This window comes from Apodemus sylvaticus, chromosome 3, assembly GCF_947179515.1.
Source record: "Apodemus sylvaticus chromosome 3, mApoSyl1.1, whole genome shotgun sequence".
NCBI lineage: Eukaryota > Metazoa > Chordata > Mammalia > Rodentia > Muridae > Apodemus > Apodemus sylvaticus.
The window spans coordinates 23,645,689-23,673,156 of NC_067474.1; positions in this window are offsets into that span (position 1 = coordinate 23,645,689).

Genomic DNA, 27,468 nt, shown 5'->3' on the forward strand with positions numbered 1-27,468 from the left:
CTTCAGAGACCTGAAGTTCTTGTCATATAGATCTTTCACTTGTTTGGTTAGAGTCCCACCAAGATACTTTATATTGTTTGTGGCTATTGTGAAGGGTGTCATTTCCCTAACTTCTTTCTCAGCCTGCTTATCCTTTGAGTATAGGAAGGCAACTGATTTGCTTGAGTTGATTTTATAGCCAGCCACTTTGCTGAAGTTGTTTATCAGCTGTAGGAGTGCTCTGGTGGAGGTTTTCGGATCACTTAAGTAGACTATCGTGTCATCTGCAAATAGTGATAATTTGACTTCTTCCTTTCCAATTTGTATCCCCTTGACCTCCTTATGTTGTCTAATTGCTCTAGGTAGAACTTCAAGTACTATATTGAAAAGATATGGAGAGAGAGGACAGCCTTGTCTAGTCCTTGATTTTAGTGGGATTGCTTCAAGTTTCTCTCCATTTAGTTTGATGTTGGCTACTGGTTTGCTGTATATTGCTTTAATGATGTTTAGGTATGGGCCTTGAATTCCTGTTCTTTCCAAGACTTTCAGCATGAAAGGATGCTGGATTTTGACAAATGCTTTTTCTGCATCTAATGAGATGATCATATGGTTTTTTTCTTTGAGTTTGTTTATGTAGTGGATAGCATTGATGGATTTCCGTATATTGAACCATCCCTGCATCCCTGGGATGAAGCCTACTTGATCATGGTGGATGATCGTTTTGGTGTGTTCTTGGATTCGGTTGGCAAGAATTTTATTAAGTATTTTTGCATCAATATTCATAAGAGAAATTGGCCTGAAGTTCTCTTTCTTTGTTGGATCTTTGTGTGGTTTTGGTATCAGGGTAATTGTGGCTTCATAGTACGAGTTGGGTAGAGTTCCTTCTGTTTCTATTTTGTGGAATAGTTTGAAGAGTATTGGTGTTAGGCCTTCTATGAAGGTCTGATAGAATTCTGCACTGAAGCCATCTGGTCCCGTGCTTTTTTTGGCTGGGAGACCTTCTATGACCCTTTTTATTTCTTCAGGTGTTATGGGACTGTTTAGTTGACCTATTTGATCCTGATTTAGTTTTGGTGTCGGATACTAATGATTTTTTGAATTTCCTCAGTTTCTGTTGTTATATCTCCCTTTTCATTTCTAAGTTTGTTAATCTGGATACTGTCTCTGTGCCCTTTGGTTAGTCTGGCTAAGGGTTTATCTATCTTGTTGATTTTCTATCTTGTTGATTCTTTGTATGGTTCTCTTTGTTTCTACTTGATTGATTTCGGCCCTGAGTTTGATGATTTCCTGCCTTCTACTCCTCCTGGGTGAAATAGCTTCTTTTTGTTCCAGGGCTTTCAGGTGTGTCATTAAGCTGTTAGTGTATGCTCTCTCCATTTTCTTTTTGGAGGCACTCAGGGCTATGAGTTTTCCTCTTAGCACCGCTTTCATTGTGTCCCATAGATTTGGGTATGTTGTGTCTTCATTTTCATTAAGTTCTAAAAAGTCTTTAATTTCTTTCTTTATTTCTTCCTTGACCAAGGTATTGTTGAGTGGAATATTGTTCAGTTTCCACATGTATATGGGTTTTCTGTTGTTTTTGTTGCTATTGAAGACCACTTTTACTCCATAGTGATCTGATAGGAGGCATGGGATTAAGTTTCTGTAAGGCAAAGGATACTGTTAAAAGGACAAAACGGCAACCATCAAATTGGGAAAGAATATTCACCAACCCTACATCTGATAGAGGGCTAATATCCAATATATACAAAGAACTCAAGAAGTTAGACCCCAGGGAAGCAAATAAGCCTATTAAAAAATGGGGTACAGATCTAAACAAAGAATTTTCACCTGAAGAAATTCAAATGGCCGAGAGGCACCTTAAGAAGTGCTCAACATCATTAGTCATTAGGGAAATGCAAATCAAAACAACCCTGAGATTTCACCTTACACCAGTCAGAATGGCTAAGGTCAAAAACTCAGGAGACAGCAGGTGTTGGCGAGGATGTGGAGAAAGAGGAACACTCCTCCACTCTGCTGGTGGGCTAAGATGGTACAACCACTTTGGAAATCAGTCTGGCGGTTCCTCAGAAAACTGGACATGACGCTTCCAGAGGACCCTGCTATACCTCTCCTGGGCATATACCCAAAGGATTCCCCGGCATACATTAAAGATACATGCTCCATTATGTTCATAGCAGCCTTATTTATAATAGCCAGAAGCTGGAAAGAACCCAGATGCCCCTCAAAGGAGGAATGGATACAGAAAATGTGGTATAGTTACACAATGGAATACTACTCAGCAATTAGAAACAATGAATTCGCAAAATTTTTAGGCAAATGGTTTGATCTGGAAAATATCATCCTAAGTGAGGTAACCCAGTCATAAAAGAATACACATGGAATGCAATCTCTGATAAGTGGATATTAATTAGCCCAGAAGCCCTGAATACCCAAGGCACAAATTGCATAACAAATGACTCCCAGGAAGAAGTATGGAGAGGGTCCTGATCCTGGAAAGGATTGATCTAGCATTGGAGGGGAATATAAGGACAGAGAAAAAAAGGAGGGAGGTGATTGGAGAATGGATGGAGAGAAGAAGGTTTATGGGACATATGGGGAGGGGGGATCCAGGAAAGGGGAAATCATTTGGAATGTAAGCAAAGAATATAGAAAATAAAAATATTTATAAAAAATAAATTATCAATTGTCACCCAATTAGGGTTAGGAGCTCCCTATCTGCTCTTTCCCCCTATGATAGGATATCAGCCGCTTGGTCTTGTGAGTTCATGTGTACAGTGGTCCTGTCCTGTCAAGAAGACACTGCTTTGATTTGGTCCTCCCCAACCCCTGACCCTTATACCCTTTCACCTCATGGTCTGTGATTGTTCCTCAACCCTGGGATATGTGTTGACATAGACGCCCCATTTGTGGCTGAGCATTGAGACTAATAAAGAAATTCTCAATCCTGTGGGTATGTTTAAAAAATTTTTTTAGCTAGTTGGATGGATCTAGTGAACACTGTTTTGAGTGGAAAATATGCACAGAAAGACACATTCTACATGTTCTCTCACACATAAAAATTTATCTATTTGGATGTGAATTATTGAGGCTGAGAGGAGTCAGAGTGGGGAAGAACAGAAGAAGATTATATATAGGTATCAAACCCTTAAGATAGAAGTGCCATAATATAGTGGGTAGTGGGTGATTACACTTCATGGATATATGTATACATATATACATATATACATATACACATATACACATATACACATATACACATATATACATATATACATATACACATACATATATACATATACACATATATACATATACACATATATACATATATACATATATATACACATATACACATACATACATATATACATATACACATATACATATACACATATACACATATACACATACACATATACATACATATACACATGTACACATACACATACATATACATATACTGATCATGAAGAACTGGAAGAAAGAACAGGAGGGCTTCAGACATAAGTAAATGCTGGATGAAAATGCTAATTATATTGACTTGATCACTGTGCAGTGCATACATATGCTGCAAGATGATGCTGTACCTCACAAATATGTATAATGCTTTCATTAGTAATTTTGTTCATTGAAGAGGAAGAAAGGAACAACTAATAGTCTCATGGGAGTATTTGAGTCCTTGCCTGTGACAAGCATACATACACCCCAGGATTCTGTCTTCGTCTCCAGCCTCTCTCAGAGGGACAGAAATGCCACTCCATTTAGGGTAAGTGGGCAAACTTGCACAAAAGGATTGAGTGGAATAAAATAAAGATAAAGGTGATATATTCCTATACTCAGTATTAATACAAGTGTTGTTTTCCATTGTCGTCTGGAGTTCGACAACTCATTGTCTAGGGCTGGATAGAGATTCAGGGTTCTAATCTGCAGACCAGGACATCTTGTGCTTTTCCCACTAGTGATACCTTTTTACTGAGAAGTTTTTACAGTTTAGATAGAGAGATAGGTGGATGGATAGATAGATAGATAGATAGATAGATAGATAGATAGATAGATAGATAGATAGATAGAGATGTATGTGAAAAAATTATTTAACTCAAACATTTATGTGCACATGTGTTTTGCCTACATGAGTGTGTATTCACCCTGTGCATGCCTAGTGCCCATGGAGGCCAGAATAGTGTATCAGATCCTCTGGAACTAGGTTTAGCTTGGTTTTAAATTACCATGTGAGTGCTGAGAATTGGACACAATTTTTCTACAAGTAGAGTTCTTAAGCATTGAGCTGTCTCTCCACCCATCCCCTCACCTCCTAAAAATAATTCTTGCTTATACATATGATTTATTTATTTATTTACTAAAGATAAGAGAACTTTTTCATACTATCGAAGTGGATGTGCTTGTTTATTTTAACATAAAGTATTAAATGTTGACTGAATATTTGATACTTCAGGACATTAAAAATTGTTAAGTTTTTAGTTGATTAATATTTTAACTTTATAATTGTTATTTCAGTGTGTAAATATGTAAAGCAAAGGGAAACTATGTATAGGGTCTTTTTATACGTTTTTAGAAATTCTGTTCTAATGTCAAATCAATATTCATTGAGCATTTATTTTTATGACACTCAAATCAGCAACTCAAACATAATTTTTGACAATTGCATATACATATAGAATATATTACAATCACACACACCTTGTATCACTCTTCCTTACCCTCTTCTAGCTTTGCTGACTCTCTTCAATCTGTTTCTGCATGTGTGTGTGCACGTGCATCTGTGTTCGCACACCAAGCAATGTTCTAGGCAGTAGCCCTAACATGTTTCTCAGTGGTGTGAGCTGTTTATGTTATACAGAATCTGTTTATCTCTTTCATCTACTCTTGCTAGATACACAGTCACAGTTTAATACTCTTCAACTTTTGCCTACAGTGAAGAGGTCGGGTTTTCTTTCTTTTTTATTAGATATTTTATTTATTTACATTTCATATGTTATTCCCTTTCCATATTTCCCCTCTGAAAACCCTCTATCCCTTTCCCCCTCTCCCTGCTCACTAACCCATCCATGCCTGCTTCCCTGTCCTGGAATTCCCCTATACTGGGGCAATGAGCCTTCATAGGTCCAAGGGCCTCTCCTCTCATTGATGACCAACCAAGCCATTCTCTGCTTTCCATGCGGCTGGAGCTATGGGTCCCTCCATGTGTACTCTTTGGTTGGTGGTTAAGTCCCTGGGAGCTCTGGGGCTACTGCTTGGTTCATATTGTTCCTCCTATGGGGCTGCAAACCCCTTCAGCTCCTTTGATCCTTTTTCTAGCTCCTCCATTGGGGACCCTGAGCTCAGTTCAATGGTTGGCTGAGAGTATCCCTGTCTGTCTTTGTCAGGCACTGGCAGGGCTTCTCAGAAGACAGCTATATCAGGCTCCTGTCAGACAGTACTTGTTGCCATCCACAATAGTGTCTGGGTTTGATAACTGTATATGGGATGGATCCCCAGGAGGCCAGGTTTTCTAGAGAAGCTTTATCCTTCCATTCTGAAGGACTTGTGGTGGCATGCAGTACTCACACATGAAGTTTGCTGTGTGAGCAAACCCACCCATCCCCACTACCTAACATCAGTGAAAGGCAGATGCCTTGCTAGTCTTCAGGGAGATGGTCAAAAAATAAATTTTATGCGGATATTTACATTCCTAATGATCTGGGATGTTTCCATGGAATGGCATTGAAATTCCTAATGACTCATGGGAAAATATTGTTCAACTAGTGCAGTAGAAACTTGATCTCTCAGCTTACCATCAGGTCGAGGAACTGGAAACAGCCCATTGCCTCACTGCCTCTTCAACTCATACACTGCTTGGGAATAGAGAAAAGTCACACTCTAAGCACTCTACATGAGTTAATGTGATAGAATACTGGTATGTGAATATTGAGAAGGAAGTTTGAAAGGCACAAATTAATCTACATTTCTTTTTAGATACTTTTCCAACACTGGGGCTTGAACGTAGGACCTCATACATGCTGAGTAAGCACTCTATCATTAACTATATGCCCGTTTGTCTGCTTTGTTTTTATTTTGATCTATTTTCACTAAATTGCCCAAGCTGGCCTTAAACTTGAGACCCTCCTCCTTTAGCTTCCTAAGTAGCTGGGATGATAGTCCTGTGACACTGAATATGGCTCTATTAGCTTTTAAAATTTGTGTCAAAATACAGCTAACTCAAATGTATCATTTTATTCATATTAAAATGTACTGTTTAATGGCATTGAGTGTGCTACAATGTTGTACCTTTCCTCCCCCTAGTTCCATTGTGTTTCAGTGCTTACGTTTTACCATTGTCCACTTCCAGGATCTTAAAATCACTATTGACAAAATTCCCATACCTAGTAACAGTTTGCTTTTAATACCTTTCTTCCTCAGTCTTGTGGTAGTCACTAACTCCTAGCAATTACTTTCTGTCTCCTCAAATTTCCTTGCTCTGTATATTTGAAATGAATAGAAACTGACAAGTCCTGACCTTGTAAATGTGGCTCCTTTCACTTAGCATATTTTTTTTTCAAGGAATAAATTGTACCATGAGCCAAGACTGCATGCCTTTCTCCTTCTGAGTAATAGTCTGTTGCATGTACAAACTCAGTGCGTTGTTTGTCCATTCATTCACTCATGGACATTTTCGTGGCTTCCACCTTTCTGCGTTTGTGAGTCGTGGTATTAGGAACTTTGTTCCATTCTCTCTGGGAATATATCTAGAAGGAAGTGCTTTGCTGATCATTGCTAGTTTGGTATGAAAGAACTACTAAACTTGTTTGTATAGAAACTGCTCCAGCCTACATTCCTGTCATTAAGTTAAATCTTGTCTAATCTTCACAGACTTGAATGTTGGTTATTTCCTAGCTTTGTAGTAATTTCACACTCATAGGTGTGAAATAGAGTGTTACTGTGGTTTTAGTTTTATTCCCCTGTTGACCAATGGTGCATAGCACCTTCTGTGCGCTCTTGTCCACTGACATATCTTCATTAGAGTAATGTCTCTGCAATCCCACTGCTTATTGTTCATTTGCGTTGGTTGTCTTTGGCTGTTGACTTCATTTGATTTTTAAAGGCAAGGTTTCTTGTTCATTAGTTTTGAATGCTCTGATAAGGGGACTGGTCTTTGATTCTGTTCATATCTTTATCCTCAAAGCTGGTGCCTGACCTATTAGAAGGAGTTCCACAGCTGTGATTACATCATGGAAGGACCTTGAGATGGGAAATTTATTCTTAATTATGTGATCCCTCACTGATAGCACAGATGTTAGTAAATGGAGGCGAGAGAGTCAGAGAGGAGGGATATGAAAAACAGAGGCAAGTCTAGAAGGATATGCTTTAATGAAGTAGGAAGGAGCCACAGGCGAGGCCTCTAGACACCTCCACAGATAAATACAGGTCTATCAACGTGTGGATCTGAGCTCCTCAAAGCCACTGATCACAAGAACTGCAGGATTAAATATTCACATTGTTTGGAGCTATGAAGTATGTAACAAATTGTTGTAAGAGTGAAAGGAGAAGAGCCAATATATCTGAAGACAAGAAGTGTGTTTACAAGTCTGATAAGAACTTTAAGGCTCTGGCAAGAGGAGGCAGCATTGTCTCCATAGACTGTCCTCCATACAAAGATGGTTGGAACCACTGAGCAACTCTCATAGACACTGGTCCACCCACATCCTCCACGTGCCTCTTCTGCTTATTGTCATAGAAAGGAGCTGCTTGGGTATAACGGTTCAGTAACCATATATTTGTGCAGAAACAGGAACCAGAAGGAAGAAAACTTGGTAAAGCTTGTACATTTTTGTGTAAAATCTGCTTAATTCTCAGTAGAGGTCAGTAACAGAAGATAGAGAAAGAGTAAGCTATAAAACAGCAAGTATGAATTCAACCACACACTGGGGTTTTCATAGTTGACTTTCAAAAGTAACGGAGAGATATAAATTATTTTAAATAAGAAATACGTTTTAGGGAATGTGCTTTCTTTGTTTGGTTGGTAATTGTGTGGGAAGCATAACCTAAATAAGGTGTACTTCTTGTAAATGATGAAAGCAGAGGGTTTTGTCAAATGTGTGAGTCATGAGATGGGGTTAGTAATGTTGGCTCCCCTCACTTATCTTCCACCACCAGGTCCCTGCCCAGGAAACCACTGATGAGCATTGCCAGATGAGGTTTGTTCTGTTGACATACAAGCTTCATTTTATGTTAGGTTTTATATTCGGCCCATGATTATGACAAAATGGCAGGTGAGATGTGCAAAAGTTTGTAAAGGAAGTAATTTCCTTCTTGCTCTTACTTTAGGAATTGCTGGTCTATTAGATTGCTCTTCTAATAGATAGGTTGTTTTATTTTCTGTTTTGTTTTGTTTTGAGTGGTATTTAATTTCTTTGTTTAGTTTTCTTTTTTTTTGCCAATTTTGCTAGAATATCTTCTCTTAGTTTTTTTGTTACTATAATAAACTGATATCTTGAAAATCTTATTTACATTTTAAGCTTGATATATTTTTCTTCTACTTTTGTTCCTGATTGCTTTATAACCCATGTAAGTGGTTGTGTTCCCCATCAGCTTATGCGGACTGTTTCTAGCTACGTGTTGATTCAAGGTGAGCAGAAGAAAATATTTGGACTGACTCCCATATAACATTCATAAGAGCAATCTCTAAACAAGTCCTGACATTTCCCATGAGATACTGCTTAAACATTAAGAAATATAACCTAGTAACAGGCTAGCACACGTTATGGTTGGACTAGGCTGGGAGGTGGGGCTGAAAAGGTGTGACTCGTTGTGAGGCTTGGGGTCATGTTGGGGTGGTGAGGGGAAGCCTTGTCAGAACTGGTTTAGCTGCTGCGAGAGTCTGCTGTGGTGACAAGCATCTGGACCTCCTCTGCTTTCTCAGTCCCTCCTCACGCCTTGTTCTTTCCACCTTCATCTGGCAAAGCTCAAAGGCCTTCAGCAGTACCAGCCTCACACTGCTTCTTGGATCTCTAGTGCCCTAAACTGTGACTGAAAGCATTCCCATTGTACACTAAACATTCCAGAATGGGAAAAAGCCTCAACCTGTCTTAAAATTCTGCAAGCTCAAATGACTGCTAATAGAATGAAAATGTTGCAGACCACAGTCAGGTTTTGAGTTAACTTCAATCTCCTTGAAGTGGAGTACCACGTGTGCAGGTACCCAAGGATGCCAGACAGAGAGTTTGATTTCCTTGAACTAATTATTATGTGGGTGCTCATAACTAAACTTTGGTTCTCTGAACCCCTGAGCCATCTCTCCATCCCCATCAGAACTTTAAATGCATACTTAGCAGACCATCATTCAAGGTGACACGTGAAGTGAGTCATGATGCATCACTGCGACACAATGCCTGAAAGAGGCAGAAAAAAATTTATTTAGGTTCACGGTTTGAGAGGACTTACTCCATTACAGTGGTGAAGGCTTGTCACACCCAGTCATGAAGACAGGCCACATAATATCACACAATGCCATGAGTGTGGTAGAGGCTGCTCTTATCACAACAGACTACAGAGAACTGTGAGGGGTGGGCGTGGGGGTCTCACAATATTCCATAATGTCAGTATAGATTGGTTCAACTTTTGAAAGCAACATTGCACATGGAGGCATGATTTATTGGCTTGTGATCATGGTCGTAGCAACACAACACGTGGAAGTTTTTATCTGAACATAGCTTATCTCTTTTGCAGCTATGCATTCTGTCATACAGAGAGAACTTCCTCATTTTCTTAATATCAGATGAGCCCTTCTCAGTTTGTTCAGCAAGCACATATTAGGCACTTCTTTGTGTGTGTGTGTGTGTGTGTGTGTGTGTGTTATATGTTATGCTGGATAAGAGAAGTTCATGGCAACTTAACCCTCGTACCTTGCTCAAAGAAATCTATACTCAGAGGAGTAGTGTGTGGGTTGGGCATGAGGGGGAGTGGAGCCAATGACCTAGAGCATGAAGAGAAAATGGTGGAGAAAGACAACAGCACGGGAAAGGGAGTGGAATAGAAATAGGGTTGTATTCTCTATTTTTTTTCTAAATGCTGCTCATAATACACAGTTTCTTGGATTTCTACATACAGCATTTTTTATCAGAAACAATTTAATTTCAAGGAATAGGAAATCAATACCTGAAGTTCTTTGTTCTATGGAAAACTAGTTTTTTAAAATATCTGATTAAGTAAGTAAAATGCTACAATCTTCAGGTTGTAAGCATTTACTAAGATACCTGTTGGCTATTTGCATGTCTTCTCTGGAGAGCAAGCTCTTCAGATCTTTAGCCAGTGTTTGATCCAGTTTTGTTGTTGTTCCTAACTTCAGTGACCCTTTTGTACTTTCCAAACAAGCCCTAGTCAGATCAGTGATTGGCTAATATTTCTCCCATTCTGAAGGTTGGTTGTCTTTGTTGATATAAAATATTTGTCTTTGTTGTGTGACTTTTTCAGGATCATAGCCAATCTAGGACAAGACCCATGCTGGACAAGTGGAACGTCAGATGCAGGTTTGTTATTTGTTTATATTTTCACATTTTCTTATCAGAACTAATAGGAAGAGACTTAATAAGATCCCTGCTTCCCACCTAGCCCTCCACAGACTTGAAGTGCCATAGGGGGCAGATGCCCAGGGGAGAGTCACCTTCTCAGAGGAAAAGGGGAGGAAGATGGGGAAAGGAATGTGGGAGGGGTTGACCAGGAGGGGGGCAGTGAGTGGAATATAAAGTGAATAAGTAAAAAAATTAAATTAAATTTTTAAAAAAGCTATCCGCTTCTCTCTCTTGTAATGATAATGTGTCATTTTATGTTAAAAATGTGTGACCTGCTTTTTAATTATGATTTTATAGAGGGATAGAGTTACGAGATTGCCATGAGTCGCAGAAGAACTCTGAACTCTGGATCCTTAAACAGTGTCAAGGCTGTGTTAAAATATGGTGACATACTAAGTTAGACTGAATGCATTTTTGAATTACAATGTAGCAGGAGATCAAAATGTAGCTCTCAGCTACTGCTCTAGCTTTATTCGTGCCACCAGGCTCCCGCCATGATTATATTGCCCCCCCCCCTGAGTCTATAAGCAAGCCCCCAATTAAATGATCTCTTTCTTAAGAGTTGGCTTGGTTTATGCTCTCTCTCTCTCTTTCTCTCTCTCTCTCTCTCTCTCTCTCTCTCTCTCTCTCTCTGTGTGTGTGTGTGTGTGTGTGTGTATGTGTGTGCTTGTGTCTCTGTGTGCATAGGAGCTGTGAATACAGATAAACTCTAGAGATTAGAAGAGGGCATTTGGATCTTGAACCAGCAAGAGGGACAGAGAAGAACTGGAAGTCGTGTGAGGCATATGTTTTTAATTGCAAAGCCTGTCCTCAGTAACATGCTTCCTCCAGTGGGGTGACTATGTAGCCTCCCTCCACACTTTCTAAGTCTCTCCAGACAGTGTTACTGGGGATCAAGCACTCAAGTACTTAAGTTTCTAAGGCTGAGACCTTAGAAAGAAAGCAGGCGAACAGCAGCAGCGGCTGGTCCAGAGGAAGGGCTATCAGCAGTAGAACCAAACTGACAGGGTCCAGGCAGACCCGGCGCCCACGACCACTGGCCATCGCTGGCCAGCCGGGCTGTAAGCAGCGGAGGATTTACAGCACCTTTCACCACACAGAAGCCACATCACAACTCTGCCTCCCGCCAGTCAGTTACCAGGCCTCCATATTGGTTCCCGGATGCCAGAGACGTCAGACAGACTGAGGTACGCAAATATAACCTGAGACCAACATCGCGGGGGTCTAAACCCGACAGGCGTTGGCCTGCACACAGGCCCTGGGCTGTTCGGGGGGCCACCGGTGTACAAACCTGGCCAGGAGGTTGTTTGTCCGGGCCAGTGCGCGCACCTCTGCCATTTTGCCTACGGGAAGCCAGAGAGTCCTAGCAGGCAAAACCGGCCAACAGGCATAGCCCGAGGCTGACATAGCTGGGGTCTAAGACGGTCAGGCCCTGGACTGCCCCCAGGCCCTGGGCTGCTCGGTGGGCCATCTGTGTGCCGACCCAGCCAGGAGGTTGTTAGCCCAGCAGACTCTCCCAGCACTCTCAGGGAGCGAGTGCACGCCACCATCCTGGCCACCTGACAGACCCAATTAACACTCACAGCTGAGGGGAACTTTGCTCAGACATTGGCCTGCCAGGCTTTTGCCTAGACTCAGGACCCGAGCAGCTTAGGCTAGCCTTGTGTGCACCAACCTGGTTGGGAGTTCCGCTGCCCAGCAGAGTGATCAGCACACAGAAAGGGTCCCGGCAGCATACACCCTCAGCACTCCCTGAAGGAGCAAACGGGCACCATCTGGTTTCTAAAGAAGAAAGGCAAAAAAAACTTAAAGAAATGCAGGAGAACTTGAGTCAACAGGCAGAAGTCATGAAAGAGGAAACACAAAAATCTCTTAAAGAATTACAGGAAAACACAAACAAACAAATGATGGAACTGAGCAAAACCATCCTGGATCTAAAAACAGAAGTAGAAACAACTAAGAAATCACAAAGGGAGACAACTTTGGAGATAGAAAACCTTGAGAAGAAAACAGGGGCCATAGATGCAAATATAAACAACAGAATACAAGAGATGGAAGAAAGAATATCAGATGCTGAAGATACCATAGAAACCATTGACTCAACAGTCAAAGAAAATGCAAAATGCAAAAAGCTTGTATCCCAGAACATCCAGAAAATCCAGGATACAATGAGAAGACCAAACCTAAGGATTATAGGTATAGATGAGAGTGAAGATTTACAACTGAAAGGGCCAGCAAATATCTTCAACAAAATTATGGAAGAAAACTTTCCTAACTTAAAGAGAGAGATGCCTATGAATATACAAGAAGCCTACAGAAGTCCAAACAGACTGGACCTGAGCAGAAATACCTCCCGTCACATAATAATCAAAACCCCAAATGCACTAAACAAAGAAAGAATATTAAAGGCAGTAAGAGAAAAAGGCCAAGTAACATATAAAGGAAGACCTATCAGAATCACACCAGACTTCTCACCAGAGACCATGAAAGCTAGAAGATCCTGGGCAGATCTCATGCAGACTCTAAGAGAACACAAATGTCAGCCAAGACTACTATACCCAGCAAAATTCTCAATCACGATAGATGGAGAAACCAAGATATTCCATGACAAAACCAAATTTACACAATATCTTTCCACAAACACAGCTCTGCAAAGAATAATAGGAGGAAAACTCCAATACAAGGAGGGAAACTACACCCTGGAAAAAGCAAGATAGTTACCTTCCTTCATCAAACCCAAAAGAAGATAACCACTCAAATATAAAAAGAACAGCAAAATGACAGGAAGTAATAATCACTATTTCTTAATATCTCTTAACATCAATGGTCTCAATTCCCCAATAAAAAGACATAGACTAACAGACTGGATAAGGAAACAGGACCCTACAATTTGCTGCATACAGGAGACACACCTCGGTGTCAAAGATAAAAAATACCTTAGAATAAAAGGCTGGAAGACAATCTTACAAGCCAATGGTCACAGGAAACGAGCAGGAGTAGCCATTCTAATATCAGATAAAATTGACTTTCAACCTAAAGTCATCAAAAGAGACACAGAAGGACACTTCTTGTTGGTCAAAGGAAAAATCCACCAAGAAGAACTTTCAATTCTGAACATCTATGCTCTAAATGCAAGGGCACCCTCATTCGTAAAAGAAACTTTACTACAGCTCAAAGAACACATTGCACCTAACACAATAATTGTGGGGGACTTCAACACTCCACTCTCCTCTTCTCCGATCGGGAAAACAGAAACTAAACAGGGACACAATAAAACTAATTGAAGCTTTGGACCAATTGTATTTGACTGATATTTATAGAACATTTCACCCTAAAGCAAAAGAATATACCTTTTTCTCAGCACCTCATGGTACCTTCTACAAAATCAACCATATAATTGGTCACAAGGCAGACCTCAACAAATATAAGACGATTGAACTAATCCCATGCCTCCTATCAGATCACTATGTTGTAAGAGTGGTTTTCAATAGCAACAAAAACAACAGAAAGCCCACATACACATGGAAGCTGAATAATACTCTACTCAATGACACCTTGGCCAAAGAAGAAATAAAGAAAGAAATCAGAGACTTTTTAGAATTTAATGAAAATGAAGGCACAACATACCCAAATCTTTGGGACACAATGAAAGCAGTGCTAAAAGGAAAACTCATAGCCCTGAGTGCCTCCAAAAAGAAAATGGAGAGAGCATACACTAGCAGCTTAATGACACACCTGAAAGTCCTGGAACAAAAAGAAGCCAATTCACCCAGGAGGAGTAGAAGACAGGAAATCATCAAATTCAGAGCTGAAATCAATCAATTGGAAACAAAGAGAACCATACAAAGAATCAACGAATCCAGGAGCTGGTTCTTTGAGAAAATCAACAAGATAGATAAACCCTTAGCCAGACTACCAAAGGGCACAGAGAAAGTATCCAAATTAACAAACTTAGAAATGAAAAGGGGGATATAACAACAGAAACTGAGGAAATCCAAAAAATCATTAGATCCTACTACAAGAGCCTATATTCAACACAACTGGAGAATATGGAGGAAATGGACAATTTCCTTGACAGATACCAAATACCAAAATTAAATCAGGACCAAATAGATCATGTAAACAGTCCCATAACGCCTAAAGAAATAGAAGGAGTCATAGAAAGTCTTCCAACCAAAAAAAGCACAGGACCAGATAGTTTCAGTGCAGAATTCTATCATACCTTCAAAGAAGAGCTAACACCAATACTCTTCAAACTCTTCCACAAAATAGAAACAGAAGGAACACTACCCAGTTCCTTCTACGAAGCCACAATTGTGCTGATACCAAAACCACACAAAGATCCAACAAAGAAAGAGAACTTAAGACCAATTTCCCTTATGAACATTGATGCAAAAATAATAAAATTCTTGCCAACCAAATCCAAGAACACATCAAAATGATCATCCAACATGATCAAGTAGGCTTTATCCCAGGGATGCAGGGTTGGTTCAATATATGGAAATCCATCAATGCAATCCACTACATAAACAAACTCAAAGAAAAAAACCACATGGTCATTTCATTGGATGCCGAAAAAGCATTTGACAAAATTCAGCATCCTTTCATGCTTAAAGTCTTGGAAAGAACAGGAATTCAAGGCCCATACCTAAACATAGTAAAAGCAATATACAGCAAACCGGTAGCCAGCATCAAACTAAATGGAGAGAAACTTGAAGCAATCCCACTAAAATCAGGAACTAGACAGGGCTGCCCCCTTTCTCCTTATCTTTTCAATATTGTACTTGAGGTACTAGCTTGGGCAATTAGACAACATAAGGTAGTCAAAGGGATACAAATTGGAAAGGAAGAAGTCAAACTATCATTATTTGCAGATGACATGATAGTCTACCTAAGTGACCCAAAAAACTTCACTAGAGAACTCCTACAGCTGATAAACAACTTCAGCAAAGTGGCAGGTTATAAAATCAACTCAAGCAAATCAGTGGCCTTCCTATACTCAAAGGATAAGCAGGCTGAGAAAGAAATTAGGGAAATGACCCCCTTCACAATAGCCACAAACAGTATAAAGTATCTTGAGGTGACTCTTACCAAACATGTAAAAGGTCTGTATGACAAGAACTTCAAGACTCTGAAGAAAGAAATGGAAGAAGACCTCAAAATATGGGAAAACCTCCCATGCTCATGGATCGGTAGAATCAATATAGTTAAAATGGCCATTTTGCCAAAAGCAATATACAGATTCAATGCAATACCCATCAAAATCCCAACTCAATTCTTCACAGAGTTAGAAAGAGCAATTATCAAATTCATCTGGAATAACAAAAAACCCAGGATAGCTAAAACAATTCTCAGCAACACAAGAAATTCTGGGGGAATCAGTATCCCTGACCTCAAGCAATACTACAGAGCAATAGTGTTAAAAACTGCATGGTATTGGTACAGTGACAGGCAGGAGGATCAATGGAACAGGATTGAAGTTCCAGAAATGAACCCACACACCTATGGCCACTTTATCCTCGACAAAGAGGCTGAAAACATCCAATGGAAAAAAGATAGCCTTTTCAACAAATGGTGCTGGTTCAACTGGAGATCAGCATGCAGAAGAATGCAAATTGATCCATCCTTGTCTCCTTGTACTAAGCTCAAATCCAAATGGATCAAGGACCTCCACATAAAGCCAGACACTCTGAAGCTAATAGAAAAGATACTGGGGAAGACCCTTGAGGACATCGGTACAGGGAGAAAGTTTCTGAACAGAACACAAATAGCATATGCTCTAAGATCAAGAATTGACAAATGGGACCCCATAAAATTACAAAGTTTCTTTAAGGCAAAGGACACCATCAAAAGGACAAATTGGCAACCAACAAATTGGGAAAAGATCTTCACCAATCCTACATCAGATAGAGGGCTAATATCCAATATATATAAAGAACTCAAGAAGTTAGACTCCAGAAAACCAAACAAATTTATTTAAAAAAGGGGTACAGAGTTAAACAAAGAATTCTCACCTGAAGAACTTCGGATGGTGGAGAAGCATCTTAAAAAATGCTCAACTTCATTAGTCATTAGGGAAATGCAAATCAAAACAACCCTGAGATTTCACCTTACACCAGTCAGAATGGCTAAGATTAAAAATTCAGGAGACAGCAGGTGTTGGCAAGGATGTGGAGAAAGAGGAACACTCCTTCACTGCTGGTGGGGTTGCAAATTGGTACAACCACTCTGGAAATCAGTCTGGCAGTTCCTCCGAAAACTGGGCACCTCACTTCCAGAAGATCCTGCTATACCACTCCTGGGCATATACCCAGAGGATTCCCCACCATGTAATAAGGATACATGCTCTACTATGTTCATAGCAGCCAAATTGCCAGAATTTGGAAAGAACCCAGGTATCCCTCAACAGAAGAGTGGATGCAAAAAATGTGGTATATCTACACAATGGGGTACTATTCAGCCATTAGAATCAATGAATTCATGAAATTCTTAGGCAAATGGATGGAGCTAGAGAATATCATACTAAGTGAGGTAACCCAGACTCAAAAGGTGAATCATGGTATGCACTCACTAATAAGTGGATACTAACCTAGAAAACTGGAATACCCAAAACATAATCCACACATCAAATGAGGTACAAGAAAAAAGGAGGAGTGGCCCCTTGTTCTGGAAAGACTCAGTGAAGCAGTATTCAGCAAAACCAGAATGGGGAAGTGGGAAGGGGTGGGTGGGAGGACAGGGGGAGAGAAGGGGCCTTATGGGATTTTCGGGGAGTGGGGGGCTAGAAAAGAGGAAATCATTTGAAATGTAAATAAAAAATATATCGAATAAAAAAAAGTTAAAAAAAAAAGTACTTAAGCTTATGAGGGACTTTTTTCATTCAGATCACCACAATGCCCATAGGGCTGTTGTTTCAGGCAGTGGTAAGCTAGTGATGTGGGTACAGGGAACTGAACTCAGATCATCTGCAAGAGCAGTATTACATTTTTCATCTGCCTGCCACAGTTATATCTTTTCATTCCTCAGATATTTTTCTTGAAAGCATTGCTTATTTATTGTTTACATAGGGTATTTTCTATGTAGCCTTGGCTGAAATAGAACTTGTTGTGTGCATCAGATTGGTCCTGAACTTATGTTGGGCCTCTTGCTTCTGTCTCTTGCATTCAAGATTTGCTGGTATTTATGACCATGCCCAGCTTGTATTTTGAACCTATTTATTTCTTGTCAGGAGTTATTCAGACAAATGTATTACAAAGAAATATGGGTTATCCAGGAACATGGGATTACCAGTATTAATAGAACAGACAGTCTTTTGTGTAGACTTTCTTTCATAGCCTTTCAAGATGCATCCACGTGACAGCATGAATCTATATTTTCTTTGCTTTAATGACTTCATAGTGTTCCACCAAATGATTTATCATTATTTATTTATTCCATTCATTAACTAAAAAAAAAGTTAGCTGTTTTAATCTTTTAGTTATTACAAATACTACTGGCACTTGGACAGTTTTATTTGAATATCTGTTTTCAATCTTTCTGTTCATAGACCCAAAGTAGCATTTTCTGGGCTATATAGTAATGCTATGTAAACATCTTGTTTTCTGTGTTTTTTGCATTCATGATTCTAGCTCCATGATTTTTGATGGTTTTGACTTCTGGCTATAATAACAAGTGCTATGCTTATATTATATGTGCATCTTTTTTTATTTTTTTTAAATTATTTTGGAGAAATGGTTTGGCCATTTTAAAACTAATATTTTTTATTGTGGAGTTGTAAAAATGTTTGTGTCTTCTAGATATGATTTTCAACTATTTCCTCCCATTGAATGGATTTTGTTTTTATTTTGTTGATCTGTTCATAAATGTTATGTCTTGTTGATAGATATTACCACAAAATGTCACCTTTTATCACCTGGAAGCAAACTTTTTGTGTGTTTTTACTTAATATGATACAGCTATTCTAGTTTTCAGTTGGGGGCTATTTTGACATTATATGCATTTGAATAATGTTTTGATAATATATCCTCTTGGATCTATATGTATACCTTTTGTGCAGAATATATGTAAATCAATTCTCTCAATCACTAATTCTGATTGGTTGACAGATTTAATTGATTTACATTCATGTGAATAATGATAAAGTAAAATTGGTATCTTTAATTCTATGATATAAAAACATATCTTTGATCTTATTTTCTTTTTCTTCAAAGCTGGTTTTATAAGAATATTTAATCTTACACTGTATATGCTGTAGGTGCTTATAGACCATGTAAGTGTTAGGCTTTCTTGTCTGTGCTTACTTACTACTACTTGGAAGCATGGAACACATCTTGTGCATTGTTTTATCTAAAATAAGCTGGCAGCATTGACATACCGTACTAGCCAATATATACACAGAGTGGGGAAATTATTTAAGTAAATGTTATGATTGACTTTTCTCTTAAGAAATGCTGTCTTAGTAAATGTTGTGTTGCTGTGAAGAGATACAAAGACCACAGCAGCTCTTATAAAGAAAACATTGAGTTGGGGATGGCTTACAGGTTCAGATGTTTAGTCTGTTATCATAGAGGGAAATGTGGCAGCACTCGGGCAAACATAGTGCTGGAGAAGGAGACAAGAGTCCTATATTTGGCTGCAGGCAGCAGTAAAAGAGAGAGATCCTCCAGTGATAAAATTCCTCCAACAAGGCCACACCTCCTTTGTGACCAAACATTCAAATCTATTAGCCTATTAAACATCTTAATGCTTTGTATTGGACCCTGGCAAACACTGAGCTGTTCAACTGGTAACTAAACTTTTTAGCTGTCACAGAAAGAAGTTTATAGAACTTGTTAGCTTGTTGCTAACCTGTTGTATAGCTATCTCTGATACCTTTGTCAAGAATAGACTTCATATCGTGGTTTAGGGGAGGGGTGTGTTTTAATATTTGCATCTGATATTTTGCACTCACTGAAACGGGAAACACCCATAAAATGGTACATTTGGCATTGCATTTGTTGGCTATCTCAGTGTGGTTTTTAATTAAAACCAATGGGCTTTTCAGATTTAGCTGTGTAACCTCTGAATTTGTTTCCTTTATAATTCAAAACTCTACATCTGGTTTTTTATTAGAGATGTTGTGTTGTTGATTTTTTTTTCAAGTTGGCATAAACTAGAGTCCCCTGGGAAGTGGGGTCAATTGAGAAATGGAGCATCTATAGCTTCTAACAGATTGGCTTATGAGCATGTCTCTGAGAAATCTATTGATTAATGATTGCCACTGGAAGGACACAACACATTGTAGGTGACACTGTCCCTTGGAAGGTGGTACTGAGTTTTATAAACAAGCTACCTGAGCAAACCATGAGGAGCAAGACAGTAAGCAGAATTCTGCCATGCTCTCCTCTTGAGTTTCTCCCTCCAGGTTCCTACTTTGAGCTCCTTCCATGGTTTCCCTCAATAATGGACAATTTGTAAGCTAAAATCACCCTTTCCTTCCCAAGTTGGTTTTAGACAAGTTTTTATCACAGTAACAGAGAAACAAATTAGGACATGATACAAAAGAACTTACACATTAGAGTGTGGATTAATCTAAAAGAAATTAGATTAGAAATCCTCTAATAGGCATGGAGTCCTTATTTTAATCAATTGATCATTAGCTTTGTCTAGTTAAGAATATGCCAGGAAGTCATTTCCCATTATGGGAAGCACTAAGACAATGGAGTTTCTTTGGTGCTGGTATATCTTGGTAGTATTTTCAAGTCTAGTTTACTATTTAATGAAAAATGAATCAATGTACAGATATAACAAAGAGAAGCTAAAAGTCTCATTTGACACCATGTTATTTAAGTTTTCATTCCTGTGGAAAGATTATTTGAGAGGAACAACTTAAGAGAGGAACGATTTAGTTTGGTTCAGTTCTCACTCCAGCAAAGCATGGGAGTATGTAGATGAAGCCCTTATATCTCAGGAGGCAAGGACTCAGAGAGCTCACATCTGAATGACAGATAGCTATTGATCTATCAAGGTCTACCAACTTCTACAAGCCTGGCTATATGTTACAAAGCTTCCATGACTTCCCTAAAATAGTCCCACCAGCTGGGATCCAAGTACTAAAATGTAAGGGGTGTAAGAGATATTTCATACTCAAGCCATAACAGATTCCTTGAAGAGGTATTAAACTCCATTTCAGTGGAAAGATGTTAACCTCTGTCTTTTTAATTTCTTAAGAATTTGTCTGATTTAAAAATTCAAGTTTTGGTATGTCAGCAATTCAAGAATTGCTATGCCATTTAAAATTCAACGTAGTTTTATATTAATCTTATGCAACATAGAAGAGAATGTCCTAGGAAGGGAATATGGAATCTCAGAGCCAAATGGGTTGTAAGTGAGGGAAGTTCAGAGGACAAGCACCTTCCCCTTTAGAAGTGAAGTATAACACTAGCCATCTGACCAGATAAACACCGTGTCACTACCAAAGCAAATGGACTCAAACAGCATTCAAAGTAGATGGTTACTTGGATGTAAAAGTAGTTATTTAACCTTACTTCAAAAACTTACATGTTTCTTTTAGGTGTCAGTCAACTTATGACATTATGTGACTCTAGCATGAATGTCAAGTATTACTGAAAAAATATTATAGGAAAGAAGAATTTAATATTTGATGGCTTGATTAATGGCATCATAAACACATAAGAAAATGCCCAGTGTACAACACTGAATGTTTTTCTCACAATGTTTCCCTGCCACTAATGCCTTGTGTAGTAAATGCCTTCATGTTAATGATCTGTTCAGCATTAATTAAAACAAAGCTTATTACAATATTTAAAAGCTTTGAGTCTTCTCTATGATGAAAGCATCCAGGACAATTTCAATAAATCAGTTATCAGTGTCCCTTCCCATCAGTCAAGTTAATGGATCTTGTATAGTGGCTTACGTCAATCAATGAACAGAAATGGAATCTTGGCCTTTTCTATGCTTGACATTTTTCCTATTTGCATTCTTGACTTGGTGTAATGCTAGATGAGGTATAAAGGGCTCCTTCTAACTTAGAGGGTTATAACAGAAAGAAAAGAAAGAGAAGGAAAGGAAGGAAGAATAAAAAGAAAGAAAGAAAGAAAGAAAGAAAGAAAGAAAGAAAGAAAGAAAGAAAGAAAGAAAGAAAGAAAGAAAGAAAGAAAGAAAGAAAAGAAAAGAAAAGAAAAGAAAAGAAAGAAGGAAGGAAGGAAAGAAAGAAGGAAGGAAGGAAAGAAGGAAAGAAAGAAAGATTTGAATTTTGGATGGGGGCCATATTGGGAGGGTTATGTGGGCATTATATACATACATAAAATTCTAAACAATAGAGAAAATCATTAATACTCCTCATATGTTTCCTCCTCTAGGTGCAGCAAATATTTTTCAAACTCATTACAGAGCAAAGGGACAGAAATCACAGTGTTGGAGCTTGGGGTAGGAGGAGTGTGCACGGAGAGTTTTCTCTTTGTGATGAAGCTCCAGGGTTTTCTTTGCCTTTTCTCTGCATCTTATCCTGGGCCCACACTGTTGTTAAATACAGTAAGATTAATTTTTGTAGAGAGGCAAATAGTGAGGTTGGATGCTGGAGGAGTGCCATATTGGCTAGAAATGTTTGAGAGCCTCCTTGTAAGTCACGTGTGTATCTTAAGCTAAGCAGACAATAAAATGCTTTGTGGTCTTGCACAAAGTATTGAGTGGCACAGAATAGAATGCATCAAAAAATGCACATCTGGGTCCGTAGATGGATGGTAATACATTTCTACTTGCCTTCCCCAATTTCTTTGTAAGATGCCCATTCCTTAATCATTCTAATGGAAAACAATTCAGTACTTATTGTATTCCAAGGGGTATGATATCAGCAGATCCTAAGAAACTTTTCAAGTGTTGGGGGACCTTCTGCATCCATTAATGGAAACAGTAAAATTTATTTATTTATTTATTTATTTATTTATTTATTTATTTATTTATTTATTAATTTATTTATTATGTGCATGATATAGGCACATGCCACAGGGCTAAGGTATAGGGTTGAGGTCAACTTGTAGGTCACGGTTCGTGGGTCTTTAGGTTACAATAAGGAAGTTGGTCTTGTTGCCCATTGCTTGCCAACAAGCCAGAGATATCTCCCTGCTGGTTGTTTGTTTGTTTGCTTGTCTGTCTGTTTGTTTTTTCAATTGAAACCAGGTAGAGTCATCTGGAATGAGAAAACCTTAACTGAGAAGAAACTTACATAAGATATGCCTGTAGGGAAGTGTGTAGAGTGTTTTCTTGATTAATAACTGATGTGGTCAGGCACAGTTCACTCTGGACCACACCACACCTGGGCAGGCAGTCATGGATTGTATAAAAGACAGGCTGAGTAAGTCATGGAGGCAAGCCAGTTAGCGGTGCCCCTTCATGGTGTCTGCTTCAATATCTGCTTCCAGGTTTGTGATTTGAGTTCCTGCCATAATTTCCCCTAATTTAAGCTGTAAGATGAAATAAACAACTTGCCTTTTGTCATAATATTTATCACAGCAATAAAAAGACAAGAATACCATCCATGCAAACTCCTTTTAAAAGGTCTTTGGATTGTAGGAATAAAATAGGACCATTTAATTCTATCCTAGTGACGTTAGTTTAAGAAAAGCAGGGTTTTAGAAAGTATGCTGCTTGCTTTGGGAACAGTGAGGAATCTCCACTTTCTCCTCTTTTCCATGGTAATCATGGTGGCTACCTATCTTTCTCACTGTTCATATGTGAACCCCTCATTCACCAGGCAGCAAGTGACCCTTCTTGGTGGCCAGAGCTTGTGGAGCTGGAAATTGCTAAGTGTGATGGATGGCTGTGTGCACAGTGCCGCTTTGCTTGTTGGCCCAGTGAAGACCTGAGTTTTTCCATTGAAAAATCCAGACTTGTTGATAAATGGTGCTTTGAGATAAAATAATGTAACAAAGTTAGGTCTTTTATTAAAGAATAATTTAAAATTTTAACTATGAAAAGTATTTTAACAAATTACAACAGATACAAATCTTCTTGGTGAAGGAGTAATTATACATCAGAATATGGAGCCTTGGCATTGACCCGCATAAGAAAATCAGAGAATAAATATACCAGCTTTATTTGTAGTCCTGGTATCACATGCTCATTTGTAATTTTCCTACTCACAATAAAACACTTTTTGCGTTCAAGTTGATAGCATTGATCGCTTACTCAGAGACTTAGAATAAACTTCCCTCTGCCATAATCTCAAAGCATTGGAAACAAGTCCCCTGAATGAGCAGTTAAAATCTTTGAACAAAGTATTATGAACTCTCAACCTCAGAATAGATCAGAAAGTCAGTTTTCTTCCAAATCTCTTATGTGAGTATACATGTGATACAGACGAAAGTTTCTTTCTGTTTCTGTTTATGCATGTATTAAATTATATTTCTATCTGGAAATAAGAATTTATGTTCTATTTGTGAGATTTAGCACTAATTCCAGCTTACATATAAATAATAATCTCTTTCATTCTGATAATATTTATTACATGGAAAGGTGGAGAAAAACGACCTCTCTCTTTTATTACTAAATTAAGTGAACATAGTTCCCTCCCCCTGCAAACAACAGCAGACAAGCAAAGCTGTATAGTGTATCTTAGGCTCAGATGTTATTGGCTTGAACTGACATGTTTCCAAGTACATACTACTATATTATTGAAAGTCAATTGTCTACGATACTCTACTACCTTTTTTTATTTGATTCGATCTCTTAAAATATTTATTTTTATTTTTAAATTATGTTTTACATGCATTTACTTCTGTGAAAAATCAGAGCCCATGAGTGCAAGTGTCGGTGGAGACCAAAAGAGGAAATTCCCTGGAGCTGGAGTTACAGGAGGTTACAGGTTGCCTAACATGGTTGCAGGAAAATGAACTTAGATTACCTGAAAGAGCAGAAAATGCCCTTAAATACTAAGCAGTCTTGCTAGTCTTTTGACTTGGTGTTTTAAACAGCAAAATAAAAGTAAAGTTCTCTTTCTTTCTCTCTAAAACATAAAACAATTAAAGGATAAAGAGTCATCAAAAATTTATACTGTGTCATTGTATTGTCAAAAATTTGAGAAAGGCTGAGCCTGGTCATGACACCTGTAATGACACATGACAGCTTTAAGGATTTGACAACTTGGGCTGCATAGCAAGTTAAAGGCCCAACTGGATAACTTATTAAAATCTTGTGTCAAAATTAAATGTAGAAATAAGGCTGGGGAAAAAATCTCATCAATAGAACATAAATTCTCCTATTTCCAGATAGAAACACTGGGGCTTCCATAACAGTGGAAGAGTGGTTTTTTTTTTTTTGTTTTGTTTTTGGTTTTTTTGTTTTGTTTTGTTTTGTTTTGTTTTATCGGCATATGTGAGGGCCTGCGGCTCCAGTACCATGATCCCAAATAAGTCAAATAAAAGGTAGTGATGGGAGAATTGGTTCTCTGAAACAACTCACTTGGAGTAACCCCTCATAGCAAAAATTGTGAAAAGTATTTATGATGATAATGTCTAAGCAAATACTTAGAAAGGGAAAAGAAAGACAAGCTTAAACTGTTCAAGGATTTACAGAAATATAATTTTGACTCTAACAGGAATAGAAGCAAATTTAGAGGCACAAATAATGGGAAGTCAGATTGTCCTTTCCCAGAGCAAATAAGCACATACTAGCCCAAGATTCTGAAGGAGTGCGCCCAGACAGTGAAATTGAACCAGAAACAACAGCTTCAACTCTAACCTGTAATTGGTATTTTTAGCATAAAAACCAACCAATCTGTAGATTAAGGTACTCAAGATTGTAATACAGCTTGATTGCTAGTAATGAGGCTGTGGAATCTTCTAGAAGATGTCTTAAGTCATGGTTCAAAGTATTTGTCAATATAAAATAAAAACTGCAGTAACTCTGTAACTGTTCTTCCAGAAAGGAAGGCAATCTAAAGAAATATCTGTGCCCCATCTATGAGGCTCTCAGACTCCTATTGTAAGAATAGCATCCAAAAAACTGGAGTCTCATTCTGAGAGGAGAAGGCTGAAGCCCGTAGAAGCCAGAGAAGAGGAAGAGGTGTGACATAGTTCTGACCATTTGTCAGATCACCTTTCAGAACAGAAGAGCTGAGATTGTGGGTAGAGCATTAGGGGTGGGTGGGGCCACACCTTCACTGGATATTTAATTATGCAAACCCTTACCCTCTAATTAAACCTCTACTGAACCTCATGTAAGGACAGAAGATGGAACTGGGGTTCTGGGAAGTAGGGTCACTGGACATTTTTCTTTGTTCCTTTGCCACTAGGGCTACATGAAGTAAATCTTCTGTCTTTGCTTTCTCTGGTGGATCTCTGTTTAGTTGGCTCCTGCAGATGGATAGCTGACCCTAGCTTGTTAAGGTTGCTAGGACCCAGATTATGATGCTAACAACTTCTGTAACAACACAGGACAGTACTGGAAAGCTAGCTTTACAGGGAACAAAGAACTTAATACATCTCCAGTTTCAAATATAAGCAATAGTTAGGGTAGGAGCCCCAGGCAACAGAGAATCCTAGAGTATGAGTGCCTAGAATATGAGATACAAACGGGCAAAGCAATATTTTAAAAGAATAGCATCAGATTTTCAGAAATAATTGTGACTTGGTTAAACATGGTCAAGAAACCCTTAGAGAATGTTCAATATCTTTTTAGTCATCTTGGAAATGCAAATCAAAACTACTTTGACATTTCATCTTAAACCTAACCAAAAGTCCCAAGATCAAAAACTACAAGTGACAGCTCATGCTGGCAAAGGGGTGGAGTAAGAGAACCACTCATCCATTACTGCTGATGTGAGTGCAAACCTGTATGTAAAGAAGTGTGGTTGCTCAGGAAATTGGGAATTGGTTTCTCAAGACCCAAATATACCACTCCTCAAAGGACTCCACTCTATAAAGGTAGAGGCACTTTCTTATCCATGTTCATTTCTGCTCTATTCCTAATAGCCAGAAATTGGAAACAATCTAGTTGTTCATAAATTAACCAATGAATCAAGAAAATGTGACACATTTATACAAGGAAGTGTTATTCAGCTGTTAAAAAATGAAGTCACAAAATTTGCAGGATGGAACTAGTAAAAGATCACTCTGAGTGAGATAACCTAGACTCCCAAAGAAATATTGTATGCTTTCTCTTATGTGTGGACATGAGTATTTAAACCTTTGATATTCATGCTACAATCTCTATAACCATAGAGATTGGATGTTAGCACAATAGTTCTCAACCATCCTAATGCTATGACCCTTTAATACAGCTCCTCATGTTGTAGTGATCCCAATCATAAAAATATTTTCATTGCTATGTTATAAATGTAATTTTGCCACTATTACAAATTGTACTGTAAGTATTTGTGTTTTCTGATGCTCTTAGGTGATCTCTATGAGAGAGTCATTACCTGCACCCAGGGGGTTGCAACATACATATTAGGGTTCTGTCTAAGCTCCACTCCACGATTACATGGCCAACAGCCAGGTATGCCCCTCCCTACAATTGCCTGGCAACATCCAGGCAGGTTTGGCCTATAAAAGGGGGTGCTAGGCCCCTCCTCTCCCTCTTATCTCTTATTCTTCTTGCCTCTCTTCATATCTCTTACTCCTCTCTGGCCTCTTGGGCTTTCCTCCCCTGCCCCCTCTTTCCACGTGGTCATGGCCGGCCTCCACTTCTCTAATCTCTCCCCCTCTCTGCCTTTCTCTGCCTCCACTACCCCATTAACTCCCGTCCTCTTCCCTGAATAAACTCTATACTGTGTCTGTGGGTGTCTGGTCCCTCGGGGGAAGGGATGGCTGGGCATGGACCCGCTGGGGCACCCCCTTCCCCACACCGCCGTATACCACTTTCTCTAAACCTCTTTCTCTTTTTATGATCACATCATTGCTGCTGAAAGCATAACAACACAGAC